Source organism: Podarcis raffonei, chromosome 13 (assembly GCF_027172205.1).
Source record: "Podarcis raffonei isolate rPodRaf1 chromosome 13, rPodRaf1.pri, whole genome shotgun sequence".
Taxonomy (NCBI): Eukaryota; Metazoa; Chordata; class Lepidosauria; order Squamata; family Lacertidae; genus Podarcis; species Podarcis raffonei.
This window is the reverse complement of record NC_070614.1, coordinates 1555262-1570775: the sequence shown is the minus strand read 5'-3', so window position 1 is coordinate 1570775 and position 15514 is coordinate 1555262. Positions and strand designations below refer to the sequence as shown.

Genomic DNA, 15514 nt, shown 5'->3' with positions numbered 1-15514 from the left:
GTGTGTTTGCCCACAAGAGCATTTCATTGGAGCCAAGCCTTTTCCTGGCTCGATGGAGATGTAGGTTGCCAACCGGGTGCCCAGAAATCTCCACGTAGTTGCAGTTGGACCCGTGACAATAGCAAAATGTGGGGAATTTCAAACACTGACCACCGATGCACATATGTAAATATATTACAATTGTTGTTGTTTAGTCGTTTAGTCGTGTCCGACTCTTCGTGACCCCATGGACCAGAGCACGCCAGGCACCTCTGTCTTTCACTGCCTCCCGCAGTTTGGACAGACTCATGTTTGTAGCTTCGAGAACACTGTCCAACCATCTCGTCCTCTGTCGCCCCCTTCTCCTTGTGCCCTCCATCTTTCCCAGCATCAGTGTCTTCTCCAGGGAGTCTTCTCTTCTCATGAGGTGGCCAAAGTACTGGAGCCTCAGCTTCATGATCTGTCCTTCCAGGGAGCACTCAGGGCTGATTTCCTTAAGAATGGATGCGTTTGATCTTCTTGCAGTCCATGGGACTCTCAAGAGTCTTCTCCAGCTCCATAATTCAAAAGCATCAATTCTTCGGCGATCAGCCTTCTTTATGGTCCAGCTCTCACTTCCATACATCACTACTGGGAAAACCATGGCTTTAACTATACGGACCTTTGTTGGCAAGGTGACGTCTCTACTTCTCAAGATGCTGTCTAGGCCTTATTTCCAATCTCTTTCCAAATAATATTGACCATTAAATCTGCCTTTTACAATGCTACCTCAGTCCATGTTTTCAGTGAGGTCTCTGGGCAGCTGGGGGGGCAGCAGGTTGGGGGCCTGAAGAGGGTGCTGCCTGCTGCCTCCCTCGCTTTCACCCACCACCTGCTCCTCTCCAGTCTCCTCTTGTCTCCCCCGCAGCCTTCAGGGCACTGACTTCAGGGAGAGAAGCCAGCAGCCCCCCTCCAGCAAGCAGACCAGGTGTTGCCCTTCCAAAGGGGTTTGGATCCTTCTCTCCAGCTGCAGGGTTGGAAAGAAGCTCCAGGACGGATGGGGGAAGGCAGACTCAGCCAGGGGGGCAGCAGGCTCTGGTGCCTCTGTCCTGCCAAGCCTCCCAGCCTGTCTGCCCTAATCCTTGTGCTCTCGCGGCTGCATTCCGGGGGGGATTAACTCCCTGCCTTTTGCTCTCTGAAACAGGGCTGGGGGGGCTGCAGAGGGGACTTTGGGAGCAGCTTGGTGGACTGAAGGAGCCAGAGATGGAAAGCCCAGGCAGGTGCCTTCTGCCAAGCAACGCAGGTCCTGGGTCCACTGACAGCTCAGCAGTGCCAGCACTGACTGGCAGCAGCTGTCCAGGGTCTCAGACCCAGAGCGACCCAATAAGGCCAGTTATGCAGCTACCAGTTGTGCTGGTTACTGAGAGGTGAGGGAAAACACACTCTGCATGTCCTCAGAGACACTCCCCTCACTTCCTATTACTCCAGCTGATGGCGGGTTGCTTGCCCAAGACATAGGCCTGGAAGGAGGAGCCTGTGGTGACTCCACCCCAAACATGGCTGGAGTAGAGCTCTGCTCACCCCTGACCACTGGCTGTGCTGGGCAATGGACAGGATGGGGATCGGACCCCAACTAGAGCTGGGGGACACCCAGGGGTGGAGGAAGGGGGCGGTGGGGGCGGGCTGCCCCAGGTGTCACCACTGAGGGGAGGTGACAAAATGCCGGGCAGCACTCACCGTGGGGCCTGGGAGTGACGCGGTGGCTTGGGCGCCCGCAGGCTCCATGCTGCCCAAATGGTCTGCCCACTGCCTCCCCCTCAGCTGTAGGGCGACTGAGTGGGAGGAGGCAGGCAGACTCCTTGGAGGCCCCACGGAGCATCCTGCCCTGGCTTGCCCTGCCCCCACCCCTGGGTGCAGGGCACTTGCACTACCCCAGGCGCCCAATCGGCTTCCTCCACCACTGGGGACACCCAGGCCTGCATCCTGAGCAAAGGCCATTTTGTTTGTTTGTTTAATTCATGTCTCCACTCTCCTCCAAGGAACTCCAGGTGGTGTACATGGTTGTCTCCAACTGCTCATTTATTCCCCACAACAACCCTGTGAGGTAGTTCAGGCTGAGAGGTAGTGACTGGCCCCCAAGGTCACCCTGTGAGCCTCATGACTGAGTGCGGATTTGCACCCTGGTCTCTCCCAGGTCCCGGTCCGACACTCTAAGCCTTGCAGCGCACTGACCACAGAAGGAGAAGGGTAACTGTAATCAGACTAGCTGATCGGACTGGGCAAGGCAGGGCTGAGCTTCCCAGCAGCTGCCATCACCCAGAAGAGGGCAAGGGGGGCAGGGGCAGGGGGAGCTGGAAGCAGAACCGCAGTTGCTGTCCACTCAAGGTGCCCCGATTCACCCACCGGACCGCAGCTCAGTGGCAGAGCAGCCTGGGCTGCAGAAGTCCCCGTGTTCAGTCCCCACCAGGGCTGGGAAAGACTCGTGCCTGAAGCCCTAGAGAGTTGCTGCCGGTCTGTGCAGGTGGAGCAGAGGTCTGACTGGGCATAAGGCGGATTCACATGTTCCTGAGCCTAGGGGTAGAGCAGCTGCTGGGGCTGCAGAAGGATCTGTCTCCGGTTAGGGGTTGGAAAAGACTCCATGCCTAAAAGCTGGAAAAGCCGCTGCTGGCCAGCGTCCACAACACTGCGCCAGATGGACCACTAAGGCAGCTTCCTATGATTCTTTTCCCCTCCTCCTGACAAAGAATCCTATGAAACTGACAAGCTTGCAAATTCAAGCAGAATCAAGCCTCTTTTAAAAGAACAACAGATGGAGGCCAGGTCCCATTTTTAACATTGGCAAGAGGCAATAAAGTGCTGTGGGTGAGGCTGTGATCCCACACAGGCTTACCTGAGAGTAAGCTGCCAGAACTGAGTGGGTCTTACTTCCAGGGAAGAAGTGTGGAGAACTGGGCTGACACTCCCAGTGTAAGAAGAGAAGAGGCGCCCGGCTGGATCAAGCCAAGGGCCCTGCGGATTCAGCCTTCTGTTCTCACAGTGGCCCCCAGGCGCGCTCGAAGGACCTGAGCCCGAGCCCCCTCGGCCCCCCGGCAGCTTCTGGCAACTGGGATTCAGGAGCCTCGCCGCCTCCAGCCGCGGAGCCAGGGGAGAGCCATCCTGGCCAGCAGCCCTCGAGATCCGCTCCTCCATGAAGGTGTCGAGTCCTCTTTTCAGCCCATCCAAACTGCTGGCCATCGCTGCCTCCTGCGGGAGCGAGTTCCACAGATTAGCTAGTACTTTCTTTCATCTGTCGTCCTGAATGGTCCAACTTCCAATTCCACTGCTTGTCCGCGAGTTCGAGTTATGCGGGAGGGAGAACTTTCCTGTTCTCCACGCCAGGCAGAATTTTAGAGACTTCTCTCGTGCGCCTCCCTCTCGCCTTTCCTAAGCTGCAAAGTCCCCATCGCTGCCGCCTCGCATCCTAGGGAAGCCCCGTCGCGGATCGGATCTCGCTTCCTTCCGAGCAAAGGCTCCGACGGCGGAGGAGGGACCCAGGCGTCCGGCGCCCCCCTGCGCGCCCGGCTCACGTGGGATGCCGAGAGGAGGAGGCGCTGCCCGGAGGAGGATGGCCCGCCCGCCCGGGGGGCGGAAGGTCAGCCAGGCCGGCCGGCTGCCTGCGCGGTGGGCAGACCTGGCGACGGCTCCTCCTGCGCGGCTCCAGGTAGGGGATCGGGGCCAGCGCCTTCCCCCGGCGGGGCGTGGGGGGTGGGGAGCTGGTCCCTCTTGCTTTAGCCAAGGCGGGGTGGGGGTGGGGTGGGGGTCAAGCCCCTGCCCCTCCCCCACCGCGCATTCCCGGGCTGGGCGCCCCCGAACCTCTCCAAGCCTTGAAGGCGCGAGAATGGGAGCCCTGGAGGAGGAGATAGGGCCCGATCCCCGGACCCAAAACTTTACGTTCGAGCCTTGGCCACGTGCCTGCCTGGGGACCTGAGCTGATGGCGAGCCAAGTGCCCTCTGCACGCGCTCAGAGGCAGCGTCTCCAGGGGAAGCCCTCCACCCGCTCTTGAAAGGGGAGGAGAGCCGATCCATGGAGCCCCCGGTTGGGAAGGACTAGGAGACCCCTGCTCTGATCCAGCCCCCCCCCGCTCTTCTTAGAGTCTTCCTGTTCACACGTGCTGCTCTTCTGACCAAGCTAACCCTGCTGGCTCATTTGACCCACACCACGACCCTGCCAGGTAGGCCAAGGTCACTCAGGGAGTTTCAGGGTTGAGTGAGGATTTGAATCCGGGTCTCTCCCAGGTCCATCCCTCTAACTGTGACACAGTACACAGCTAGCAGATGGTTTTGAAGACTAGCAGATGGTTTGTGCAGAGAAATGGTGCCTGGTATCTGGGTGTCCAGATTGTGCCTCTGTCTTTCAAGGATCCCACCCCCTGGGCCACACATGTGCCTGGGAGGGGATGAAGCCTTTGCAAGCCAAGCATGGCTTTACTTCTTCATGCAGTGCATAGTGGAACTACGGAACTCCCTCCCACAGGAGGCAGTGACGGCCACCAACTCCGATGGCTTTAAAAGAGGCTCAGACAAATTCATGGAGGAGGAGAGAGTGCCGGTGGCTCCTAGTGGCCAGGATGGCTCCGCTCTGCCTCCGCAGCTGGAGGCAGCCATGCTTCTGAATCCCAGTTGCTGGCAAGCACAGGAGGGGAGATGGCTCCTGTGACATTTCACACCCCACCTTGCAATCTTCGCCTCTCTTATTCAGCCCTGTCTACACTGAGTGGCAGTGGCTGTCCAGGGTTTCAGGCAGGAACCTGGGACCTTCTGCACACAAAGCAGATGTTCTGCCACTGAGCCACAGACCTCCCTTATTCATGTTCATTCAGGAATAAACTCAAATGGGAATTTACTTCCAAATAAGTTTGCATAGTATTGTGGTGGTGTTTTTTCTGTATGTTTTTTTTTAAAAAAATACATAAATTTTAAATAAACAACAATCCTGTGTGCTTTTGATCCAAAAGCTTTGATATTTCCATTTTGCTTTCTGTTAAAATCATAAAAAATTATTTCAGAATATGTGGGAGGTTTTCTCCAATTTTTATTTTGGCCATGAAATATAGAATTATAGATTTGTGGAGTTGGAAGGTACCCTGAGGGTCATTTAGTTCAGCCCCCTGCAATGCAGAAATATCGACTAAAGCATCCCTGACAGATGGCCACCCAACCTCTGCTTAAAAACCTCCAAGGAAGGAGAGCCCCCCCACCTCCTGAGGGAGTCCATTCTATGCCAGTTTATAATGACACCCAAGAGGACATGGTCACTTCCTCTCAAGTTTCTGAGTACTTCCACTTCATCCATCAGTCCCTCCTTGTTGGTGAGGACCAGGTCCAAGAGAGATGATCCCCTTGTTGCTTCTTCGACCTTCTGGGAAATGAAATTGTCTGTGAGGCAGTGGAGGAATTTGTTGGAATCTTGGCAGAGTATGTGTTCCAACAGATATCGGGATAGTTGCAAGTCTCCCATGCTTACTACATCACTCCTTTTTGAAAAAAAGCTAACGCTACTCTAGGCTGCATTTGTACAGTAGACAAATGAAGAGAAGTCATCATCCCACTCTATTCTCCCTTGTGTCTAGTTCTGGGTACCACAATTTAAGAAGGATGTTGACAAGCTGGAATGTGTGCAGACGAGGGCAACTAAGATGATCAAGGGCCTGGAAACCAAGTCTTATGAGGAATGGTTGAAGGAGGTGGGTTTGTTTAGCCTGCGAAAGAGGAGGCTGAGAGGAGACATGATAGCTATCTTCAAATATCTTAAGGGCTGTCATATGGAGAATTGTTTTCTCCTGCTCTGGAGGATAGGACTCAAACCAGTGGCTTAAAATTACAAGAAAGGAGATTCCGACTAAACATTCAGAAAAACTTTCTGATAGTAAGAGCTGTTCTGTTATCCATTATTATCTCTTGAAAGGCATTCTGCCTGCATCGTGGTGTTCTCTGACAGCAATTCATTACGTTGATTATTTCTTGTTTATGGATTCGTACATACATTATATAATGATGTTTATGATTTGTAAATTTTGGGTTATATTCTAACTTCTACTAATAATACATTTACCATACTTATTAGCCATGTGTTGCGGCTGTATTTGAGCAGTAAGTGATATTCGGCAGTGGAACAGACTCCCACAAGAGGTTGTGGACTCTTCTTCCTTGGAGGTTTTTAAACAGAGGTTGGATGGCCCTCTGTCATGGATGCTGAGATTCCTGCATTGCAGGGGGTTGGACTAGATGACCCTTGGGTCCCTTCCAACTCTATGATTCTATGAATGTTTGGTAATCTCTGCTCTCTCTGCTCCATTGAAAAATCCCTCATCTAAGCCAGTAGGTCAAAGTGTGGATAGACAGGCCTCCAGTTTCTGGAAGCTGCACCTTCTCTTCCAGCAAGGCAGCCAGCTTGTGTTTGCTGCAGGTGTCGTTTTGCACATTCTCCGGCAGGAAGAGAAACGGCACAGGCGATCGCTGTGGTTGTTTCCTCGCCGTCCTTGTCTCTTGGTCCTACGTGCTCCATGAGGTTGTTTCATTTCAGTTCAGGCAGTATGAAGGAAGTGAGGCTTGCTGGGGGAGCCGGCAGGAGTCAGGGTCAGGTGTGGGGCTTCTGCTACAGGGTAGGCTTTGTGGGGAAAGCAGCTCCTTTCCTGTGGGGACATACCAGGAAGTGGGTGGTGCCACCCTCGGTGTGTTCCTACATGCCCCCATAGAAGCAAGGAGTGGTCTAGAGTTCTCTGAGTTGCCATTTGCAGGTGGAGTCAACATTCCTTAGGACTGGAGCTGAATGCTGATCTCCTCTGAGGGACTTTGGCAAATCTTCTCTCCCCCCCCCCCACTTTGGACGCATTCCTGGTTCCTTGGAATGACGCTTGCAGGAGTCACATTTATTCAGCAACAGCAGAACAACTAGCAAGAAGCCGGCTTTGGTGGTCCTGTGTGGCACTTGGGAATGAGATTTTGGCCGCAGGGAAACTGAGGCAAGGAAACCCCTCTGCGGAGCTCCTTGAGACATCTCTGTTTGGTGTGTGGGGCCAGCCTCCTGACATTTAGGTAAGCAGAAGTGGAGCAGATTTGGGAAGGGGAGAGGGACTCTGTTGAATCCTGGATGGGATGGGGGTGGGCCAGCTATAACTGTTATCAAACAGTGGAATCTCAAGTGGCAAAGTCATCCTGCATGCCAGGAGTCTTGGATGCTATCCAGCATCCCCATGTAAGGAATCTCGAGAACAGAAGTGTAGCGTCCAGATCAAGGGAAGTCATAGTCCCATTCTTTTCTGCCTTGGTCAGACCACACCTGGAGTACCGTGTCCCATTCTGGGTGCCACAATTTAAGAAGGATGTTGACAAACTGAAACGTGTGCAGAAGAGGGAGACCAAGATGATTAAGGCTCTGGAAACCAAGCCTTATGAGGAACGGTTGAAGGAGGTGGGGATATTTAGCCAGGAGAAGAGGAAACAGAGAGGAGATATGATGGCTATCTTCAAAGATCTTAAGGGCTGTCACATGGAGGAGGGCACAAGCATGTTTTCTCCTGCTTTGGAGGGTATGACTCAAACCAATGGTTTCAAATTACAAGAAAGGAGATTCCGACTAAACATTCGGAAAAACTTTCTGACAGTAAGAGCTGTTTGGCAGTGGAACAGACTCCCATGGGAGATGGTGGCCTCTCCTACCTTGAAGGTCTTTAAGCAGAGGTTGGGTGGACCTGTGTCCTGGATGCTTTAGCTGAGATTCCTGCATTGCAGGGGGCTGGACGAGATGGCGCTTGGGTCCCTTCCAACTCTATGATTCTATGAATGTTTGCTGTAGGAAGGCATCATCCAGGCATCATGCAGTCTGTCTTGGAGGTCTATAGCAGACACCCACAGTAAGGTCAGCGTTGTTCCTCTCCTACAATTTTTACCCATATACTCTGAGTCTGCCTTCCATGCTCCAGGTCATAGAAGTATTCACAAGTGTACACCAGTGTGTTCTGAGGTCTGCAACCACTGTCCTTGCTCATCTGGCCCAGAAGCGGTGTCTGAGGTGAGCTCCAGTGACACAGCATGGCTCCTGGCAGTCCTGCTTCTGTGCGCCACGTTCCTCCAGGGGTTCATGTCCTGCATGGCGCAATCTTCCTTCTCCCTAGTGACACCCCCTCCTGCGCTGCTGTTCCAGGACAGCCCTCTCTGCTCTATTGAGAAATTCCTCATCTAACCCAGTAGGTCAAAGTGTGGCTAGACAGGCCTCAAGTTTCTGGAAGCTGCACCTTCTCTTCCAGCAAGGCAGCCAGCTTGGGTTTACTGCAGGTGTAGTTTTGCACATTTTCCGGCAGGAAGAGAAACGGCACGGGCGATCGCTGTGGTTGTTTCCTTGCCATCCTTGTCTCCTGGTCCTACGTGCTCCATGAGGTTGTTTAATGTTTTAGCTGAGACTCATTCTTTGCAGGGGGTTGGACTAGATGACCCTTGGTGTCCATTCCAACTCCACAATTCTATGATTCTAGGAGAGCTGGGCTTGAGCTTTGCTGCCAGCTCTGCTTGGCCTCCTGTTCCCCCATCACTACAGCTGGGGTAGCAAAGATCACAAGCTGTGAATTGGGAGACCTCCAGTTGAAATCTCACCTCTGCCAAAACTCCTAGGAACCTGCCTTGCACTGAGTGAGACACTGCTCCCTCCAGCTCAGTACTTCCTGCACTGGCTGGCAGCAGCTCTCCAGGGTGTCCAGCAGGGTTCTCTCTGGAGATGCTGGGGCTTCTTCCTGCAGGCAAACGGAGGCTCTAACAAGGAGCAAAGTCCTTCCCCAACTCATGAGGTGACCCTGCAGAAGCTTTGCACCTACCTCAGCCCCCCACCCCCAATAGCTTATTTAAATCATAAGAAATTTGATTTAAAACACACACAAACGGATAAGTGGTTGTTCATAATTAATGTTTGTTTATATCCATGAGAGAATAACCTGCCTGTGCAATATTTGGGGGATAGGACACCCCTGCCCCATACTCGTCAAGCTTTTCCACAGTGTTTTGAGTGTCTGAACTTGTAAAATAGTGGATTCTACCTTTTGCCATTGATGGTTGTTAATGAGTTATACAGAATGAACTTATTCAAAAATTTAGCGGTGAACCTACCTAATTCACAGTTTCTGAAATGATCACAATGATCACAGTGCACTTCTCCAGCAAAGCAGCGTGTACCAAAATGTCTATATCGGTAAAATATGCATGTATGTATGTTGCTGAAAATAGCATGCAAAAATTGTATTATTTAAGGGGAAATTGCTTCAGAAATGTGTATATTAGATAGAAGTACAAACAAAAATGAGTTTATTAGGATAAATTTGCAGTAAAATGCTGTTGAATTTTCATGAGGACTTAAAAAATAATAATATGCAACTGAATTTCAGATGGGCAAAATGAGGAACAGAGGAAGTGGACAGATCTGCTCATCCATACTTTTGACACCCCTTCCCATATGTCAAATCATGACCTTAAGTGCTTAAAACTAGATTTAATGTCACACCCATCACCACAGCCCCACAGGCAGGTTACAGCTATAACCATTTTACAGATGGGGAAGTGTGCACTGTGAATTCCAAAAAGTCAGGACCTGAACCCAGGTCCCCTCAGTTCCAAGTTTGGTGTATACAAGCAGGCAGGCAGCACTTTCAGTGAGGAGTTTGAAAGAGCACTCACAGAAGGGTCACAGAGCACCTGGAATTTGCGCACACATTTTATTGCATTCCTCAGGGTTTGAAGAAGGATTAAGGGTGGCTGGCGCCATAATAAGTAAACTCTAGTTCATTGGGCTGGGCACTCACTATTGCAGAAAGTTCAATACGAGGTTGGTTGGTATTCCTCTCAATGTTTCCCATGTTAAGTTGCCTCTTTTCCATCTAACTCCACTTCTGACACTTGATTTAGGCAGCTGCACAAAAGTTACGTTTTTCCTCTGCAGAAATGACCTCTGTGTAGGAAACATTGTGGAGCATCTGTGGCCAGCTTAGTGCCCTCCAGACATTTCAAGCTACACCCAGAGTTGCAGCCCAAAACATCTGGAGGGGCCCAAGCTGGCGAAGATGAGTGAGGGCTGCAGCTTGGGGGCTGAGCACCAGCTTGGGATGGCAAATGAAAGAGGTGGCAGGATAGACGCTGATAAAATGATGTCTGGCATGAAGGAAGTGGATAGTTTTCTCCTTCTCTCATAACGCTAGAAATCGGTTCAAAAACCTCCAAGAAGGAGAGTCTGCCACATTCCACTGTGTCCATTCCACTGTGGAACAGCTCTTACTCTCAGAAAGTTCTCCCTAAGGTTTAGTCAGAATCTCCTTTCTTGTAACTTGAATCCACTGGTTCAGGTCCCACCTTCCAGAGCAGGAGAAAACATGCTTGCTCCTTCCTCCATGAGACAACGCTTCAGGTAGGTGAAGGTGGCTATCCATCCTGTCACCTCTCAGTCTTCTCTTCTTTGGCTTAGCCATCCAGGCCCAGTGGAAGCAGCCTTCCAGGCTGGCTGGCCAGGGACTCCTGCAGGGGTGCGTTAGGACCCCCCATCCTCTGATGAATAGATTTCTGCTGCTTCTCCCATCCTGTGCTGCCAGACGTTCAGCCCCAATGAAGTCACTGCCTATGGTGACTCCCTGGCGGAGCTCAGAACCTCCCTGTTTGCTCTGGGCCGTTGCCTCCCTCCCTCCACGCTGCTGTCCTGGAGCTGGAGAACAGAGCCTGGCTCTGTGCAGCTGGACATGAGGCCTGAATCCCCAAACCTGTGAAATTCTACAAACGGCTTAAGCAAACAGGATGGTCAGGAGGAGGGGAGAGGGGGACGGGGAGGCCAAACTGAATCAGGCCCTTGTGCTGCCGTCACCTCAGCAGGCCGGCCCTCCTGCCTATGGGGCTGAGCAGGCAAACTCCGCCTGGGGCAGCGCTCCAATCACTGCCTCCCTCTGGAGCAGGCCACTTCTCTGGGACTTTGACCACTCCACTGGGATGCTGCCTGCCCCACCTCAGCCCTCCCCGTCCCTCGCACTGGAGGGTGTGGCCTCAGATACACACCCGCCTTCCCACACCTGGTGTCCTCAAGCTGCTTTGGGAGACGGCTCCTAGCAGTAGCACCCCAGCACCCAGATGACGCTGGGGCTGAGGGCAACATAGTCAGTGAGTTGGGTGGGACCCCAAGGGTCATTCAGTCCAGCCCCTTGTCATGCAGGGATCACAGTTGATTGCTGCTCAAAACTTCTGCCAGGCTGGGGGTGGCCGATATAGACAGGCTGCCTCCCTTTAAGTGCCCAGGGTGCTTGGTTTTGAGTTTTGTAGTCTGTTTCCGCTTTTATAAAAAGAAAGAAAGAAAGAAAAGATAAGGGCAGAAGATCATGTCTGAATTGACACTGGGGTAGGATTCCATTTTCAGGGCATCTGAAAGCCCCTACTTCTTATTGGTTTATTCAGCTGTGATTCCTGCATGGCTGGGGGTTGGATTAGATGACCCTTGAGGTCACCCTTCCAACTACAGTTCTGTGATTCTGCTTTAATGATTGTATTTCTATCCTGCCTATTTTCTCCAAGGAGCACAAGGTAGTGTACATGGTTCTCCCTGATCCTGTGGGGCAGGTGAGGCGAAGGGGGGCAGTGGCGGGCCTGAGCTTCAGGTTCAAGGGGCTTTCGAACCCTGGTCTCTCCCAGGCCCTAGTCGGACATGCTGAATACTACGACACTTTTTGGAAGCATTGGTCCAGCAGCCCCACCCTCCATCTTTCCATGCCCTCCATTCTCAAACAGAAACTCTCTAGGGAAGATGATCCCCAGGCAGAGACTGAAGGGCTGGGAGTTGCAGGCTGTTTTCAGGGCTCTGGTGAAGGATCCATCATAAACCTTACTATTTATTTTGATTTGATTAAATATTTGGATTCCGCTTTTCCAACAACAAATGTTGAGTTCAAAGCTTTTTAATGTTTTTAATGTTTGATGTTTTATCGTGTTTTTAATATTCTGTTGGGAGCTGCCCAGAGTGGCTGGGGCAACCCAGTCAGATGGGCAGCATACAAATAATAAAATTATATTATTATTATTATTATTATTATTATTATTATTATTATTATTATTATTATTATGGCTCCCAATAGTCACAACAGCAGCAAAAAGCAGCAAACATTGCAAGAGGGTAGCATAAAAACAAAGCAGACAACAACAGCACATTCATTGGAACAGTTAATGCAATTCAATAAAGTCATGGTAATTCAAAATCTCGGAAAGAGCTGCTGAGCACCAGCCCTGAGGCAGGGGACACCCTCTCTCTTCCGATATGTGGCTTTGCCTCCTACAAAAGCTGTCCCCTCCCACTATGGGGACGTGACTTCTTCCAGCTGAGGGGCAGCCAGTCCAGAACGTTGTTAGCTGTACCACGCTATTAGGCTCCGCCACGGCCCAGCCCCAGAGCCATGCAGGAGGCGAGCCAGGCTGGAAATAAGCAGCAGCGCTCCTCCTGGCCTGTGTCCTGAGACCGCGGGGCTCCCTCTGATGTGGTCTCCCGCCCCTTGTGGTTCTGTGGGCTGAATGGAGGGAGCCGCCTCCCATCTGACCATTGGCAACCCTGTCTGTTTTCTGGATTGCTTTCTATAGTAACACGGGGTGGAGGCCCAGCTGCAGGCTGCCGTTAGCCAACCCCCCATGTGTGCTTCTAGGCTATCACCAGCAGGAAAAATAGCACAGAAATCTCTGTCCCGCAATAAAGCCTGTGTGGTGTAGTGGTTTGAGTGGCAGACTAAGGGCTGGGAGGCCAGGGTTCGAATCCCACTCAGCCACGAAGCTCACGGAGTGTCCTTGGGCTGGCCATTGCCTCTCAGCCTAGCAGACCTCACAGGGCTGCTGTGAGGATAAAGCGGGGAGGAGGGGGGCATCCCCCAGAGTCACATCTAGCAATGTGGGGTGGCACTTTCCCTAAATTCCCTGTCCTGAAGGGGAAGGGGAGGGGGCATTTATTGGAATTAATATACCTTCTTAAAAATCAATGAAACACATTTTTTAAGACAAAGCGGAGAGGAGGAGAACTATGCACTCCACCTTGATAGTTTATAAAATGATGCCCTGGAGAGATTTGAGAGAGAGAAGTCCCCCCCCCTCTAACTCTAGAACTTGTGGGCATCTCATGAAGTCGAATGTTGAAAGATTCAGGGCAGATAAAATAGTGTCTAGTTTAACCATGGAACTCACAGCAGCGATGGGCCACCAGACTGGACAGATTCATGGGGTCGGGGGCTCTCAGTGGCATCTGGCCACAATGGCTGTGGTCTGACTCCAGCAATGCTTCTGGGGGGAGTCTGCTCTTGTGCTCGAATCCTGCTTTCCATTGGAGCATCTGGCTGGCCCTATGAGAACAGAGTGCCAAACTGGCCTGATCCAGAAGGCTCTTCTTACTTTCTTACAGTTTCTATGCCCAAACCAAAATAGGTCACCATGCACCCCTGTTTCTAAGTGGTGAGGTGTCTGAGCGGTGGCGGCGTGTGCCTTGACTTTGGTGTCCTTGGAAGGAAGGTGACTGGAGACTGATGTTGTTTCTGTGATATTAGGCATTATTTGCATATCTATCCAGGCTGTGCTTGAGATGGAAGGTTCAATAGCATCAACACTCCTAATTGATCCTGCTCAACACTCAACACCACGACTTGTTGCAGAGAGCAAGTTTCAGAGGGCAAGTCAGGCCACTGCCTGGTTTGGGCCTGTTTTTCCAAGATTGCCAGCCATTCTTCTCCAGACATGCCTGCTTCTGGAAGGATCTCCAGCCATTTAGTATCTGTGGCAACACCTTAGCTGCCCGTGGCCATCTCTTGAGTTATCCAGAAGCCCACTCTCCAAAATACTGTGTGTCTGTGCAAGGCTAAAGTGGTCCACCTGGTATGACCGCTTCAGTGGACTTTTTTTGCAACAAAAGTCACAAAATTGGGATAGGTAGAAGGCCCCCAAATCCATTTAATGTAAACTCAGTATCATTACTGTATTTAGTTTTTTTGGACAACAGTAAAATGTGAAAAGACAGAGCAGGCTCTTGCCAAGTGGAATGCATAGTTGCAAAGGAGGAATTCTTAGATTGAAACTGGGAGGAAGGCAGATTAGTCTGGGAACCCAGGTGAGGAACTACGCAGTCACAGGGACAAAGTGTGTTCTCGGAGAAACAGGACGAAGCCTCTTCTCAAATTCAGAGCAAGAATATATAACAGATTCCCAGAAACACTCCAACTGAAAGCAGAACAACCCGGTATTAAACTTATGTGACTCTTTGTCACCAGATCAGAACTGACACTGGAACAATGGTCACTGACCCCTGGCCCCAGAGGTGGCATGGGGAGGGCTCCGTGCCTCTTTTCACCAGACAAATATGGGGAGGGGCCTGTGTGCGGTCAGGACCCCGTGTCAGGCAGGTTGGGAAGCAGTCCTGGAAAAGGCTGGTGGCGAAAAACTCTCCAAGTGATCGTCCAATGAGCCTGAATCGCTCAGTTTCCATCAAATTTCCGATATTTGGCTTCAACTGCTAATTTCAAGTTAAGGATATGTAGAAACAGCAGCAAGACTGAGATAAAGAGAGAGAACTGTGTGCTTACATGCACTGTTGCACTTATTCCATTCTCAAGCTGCAGAATTTTTAAAACATCTGATGGGGGGGGGAAACAGGCAGCCCATAAATATAGTAGGGATTTCTGCATGCTGTGGGAGTGTCTAGGCATATATTGGGTCCTAAATATATATTTTAAACCCCTAAAACTGCCCAGCAAAGACCCATGTTCAGTGACTTCTAAGATCTGTGGAATATTAAGGATGGAGCGCAGGGGAAAGCACAACTTGCCTGCTTTCCTGCTCTCCAGAGCCCTCCCCACCCCTCGATACAAAAATAAAATACTGTTGCAGCACGCCAATCTCCGAGTGCTGAGAGACTCCAGGAGTTCCTGCACTTTCCCAGGGTTGGGTTTCCTTGGAAAGAAGGTGAACATGGTTTTATTTACACATATACAATCTGAGGACAGGATGGAGGGGTATAGCAGATCCCACCTCTGTATACCAAAAATGTAGTGGATTCCACAGCTACCATCAATTGTGTAGCGGATCTCATCTACGTATACCAATTGTGGCGGATCCAAACTGCATACTCTAATAAACACTGCAAGTTATCTTTTTGGATTTTGTGTGAAGGAAAACTTTGGTACTTGGAGACTGAGACAGAGGTTGAACTAATTAAGAAAGATTTTATAGAACAAAGTTGATAAAACACAGCACACATCAGGAGGCAATGTTCTTTCAGGAAACAGTTAACCTATTAATAATTGTATTAAATCAAAAGGAGGTGACAGGCTTCTAATCAAACACAGCTTCTTTTAAACTTCAGTTGCTGTTCAGTTATTTCACTTCAGGTAAATTTTACAGGTTTTTAGGTTTTAGATGGTAAATGCTTAGCTTATTTCCAATTTTGTTACTTCAGTTTCTTAAACTTAATTGCGTAGGTCAGGGGTTGGCAACCTAAGGCCCATGGGGGTCGTTTAACTGGCCCATGGACTCCCACCCATTC

General features: G+C 50.9%; 1 protein-coding gene across 3 annotated transcripts in view; it reads left to right on the top strand.

The window, feature by feature from the left end:
• The first annotated feature begins 3490 nt into the window (after window positions 1–3490).
• The window catches only part of TRPV4 (transient receptor potential cation channel subfamily V member 4), a 56204-nt gene continuing 44180 nt past the window's right edge, over window positions 3491–15514 (top strand). Inside the window, exons 1-2 of one of the 3 annotated variants that reach the window (XM_053362312.1) lie at window positions 3491–3658; window positions 6858–7032. The gene's annotated coding sequence lies outside the window, so the exon portion shown is untranslated. Of the gene's footprint in view, window positions 3659–4069; window positions 4170–6857; window positions 7033–15514 lie in introns of those variants that run through there. The other 2 variants (XM_053362311.1, XM_053362313.1) reach the window with 2 other exon arrangements.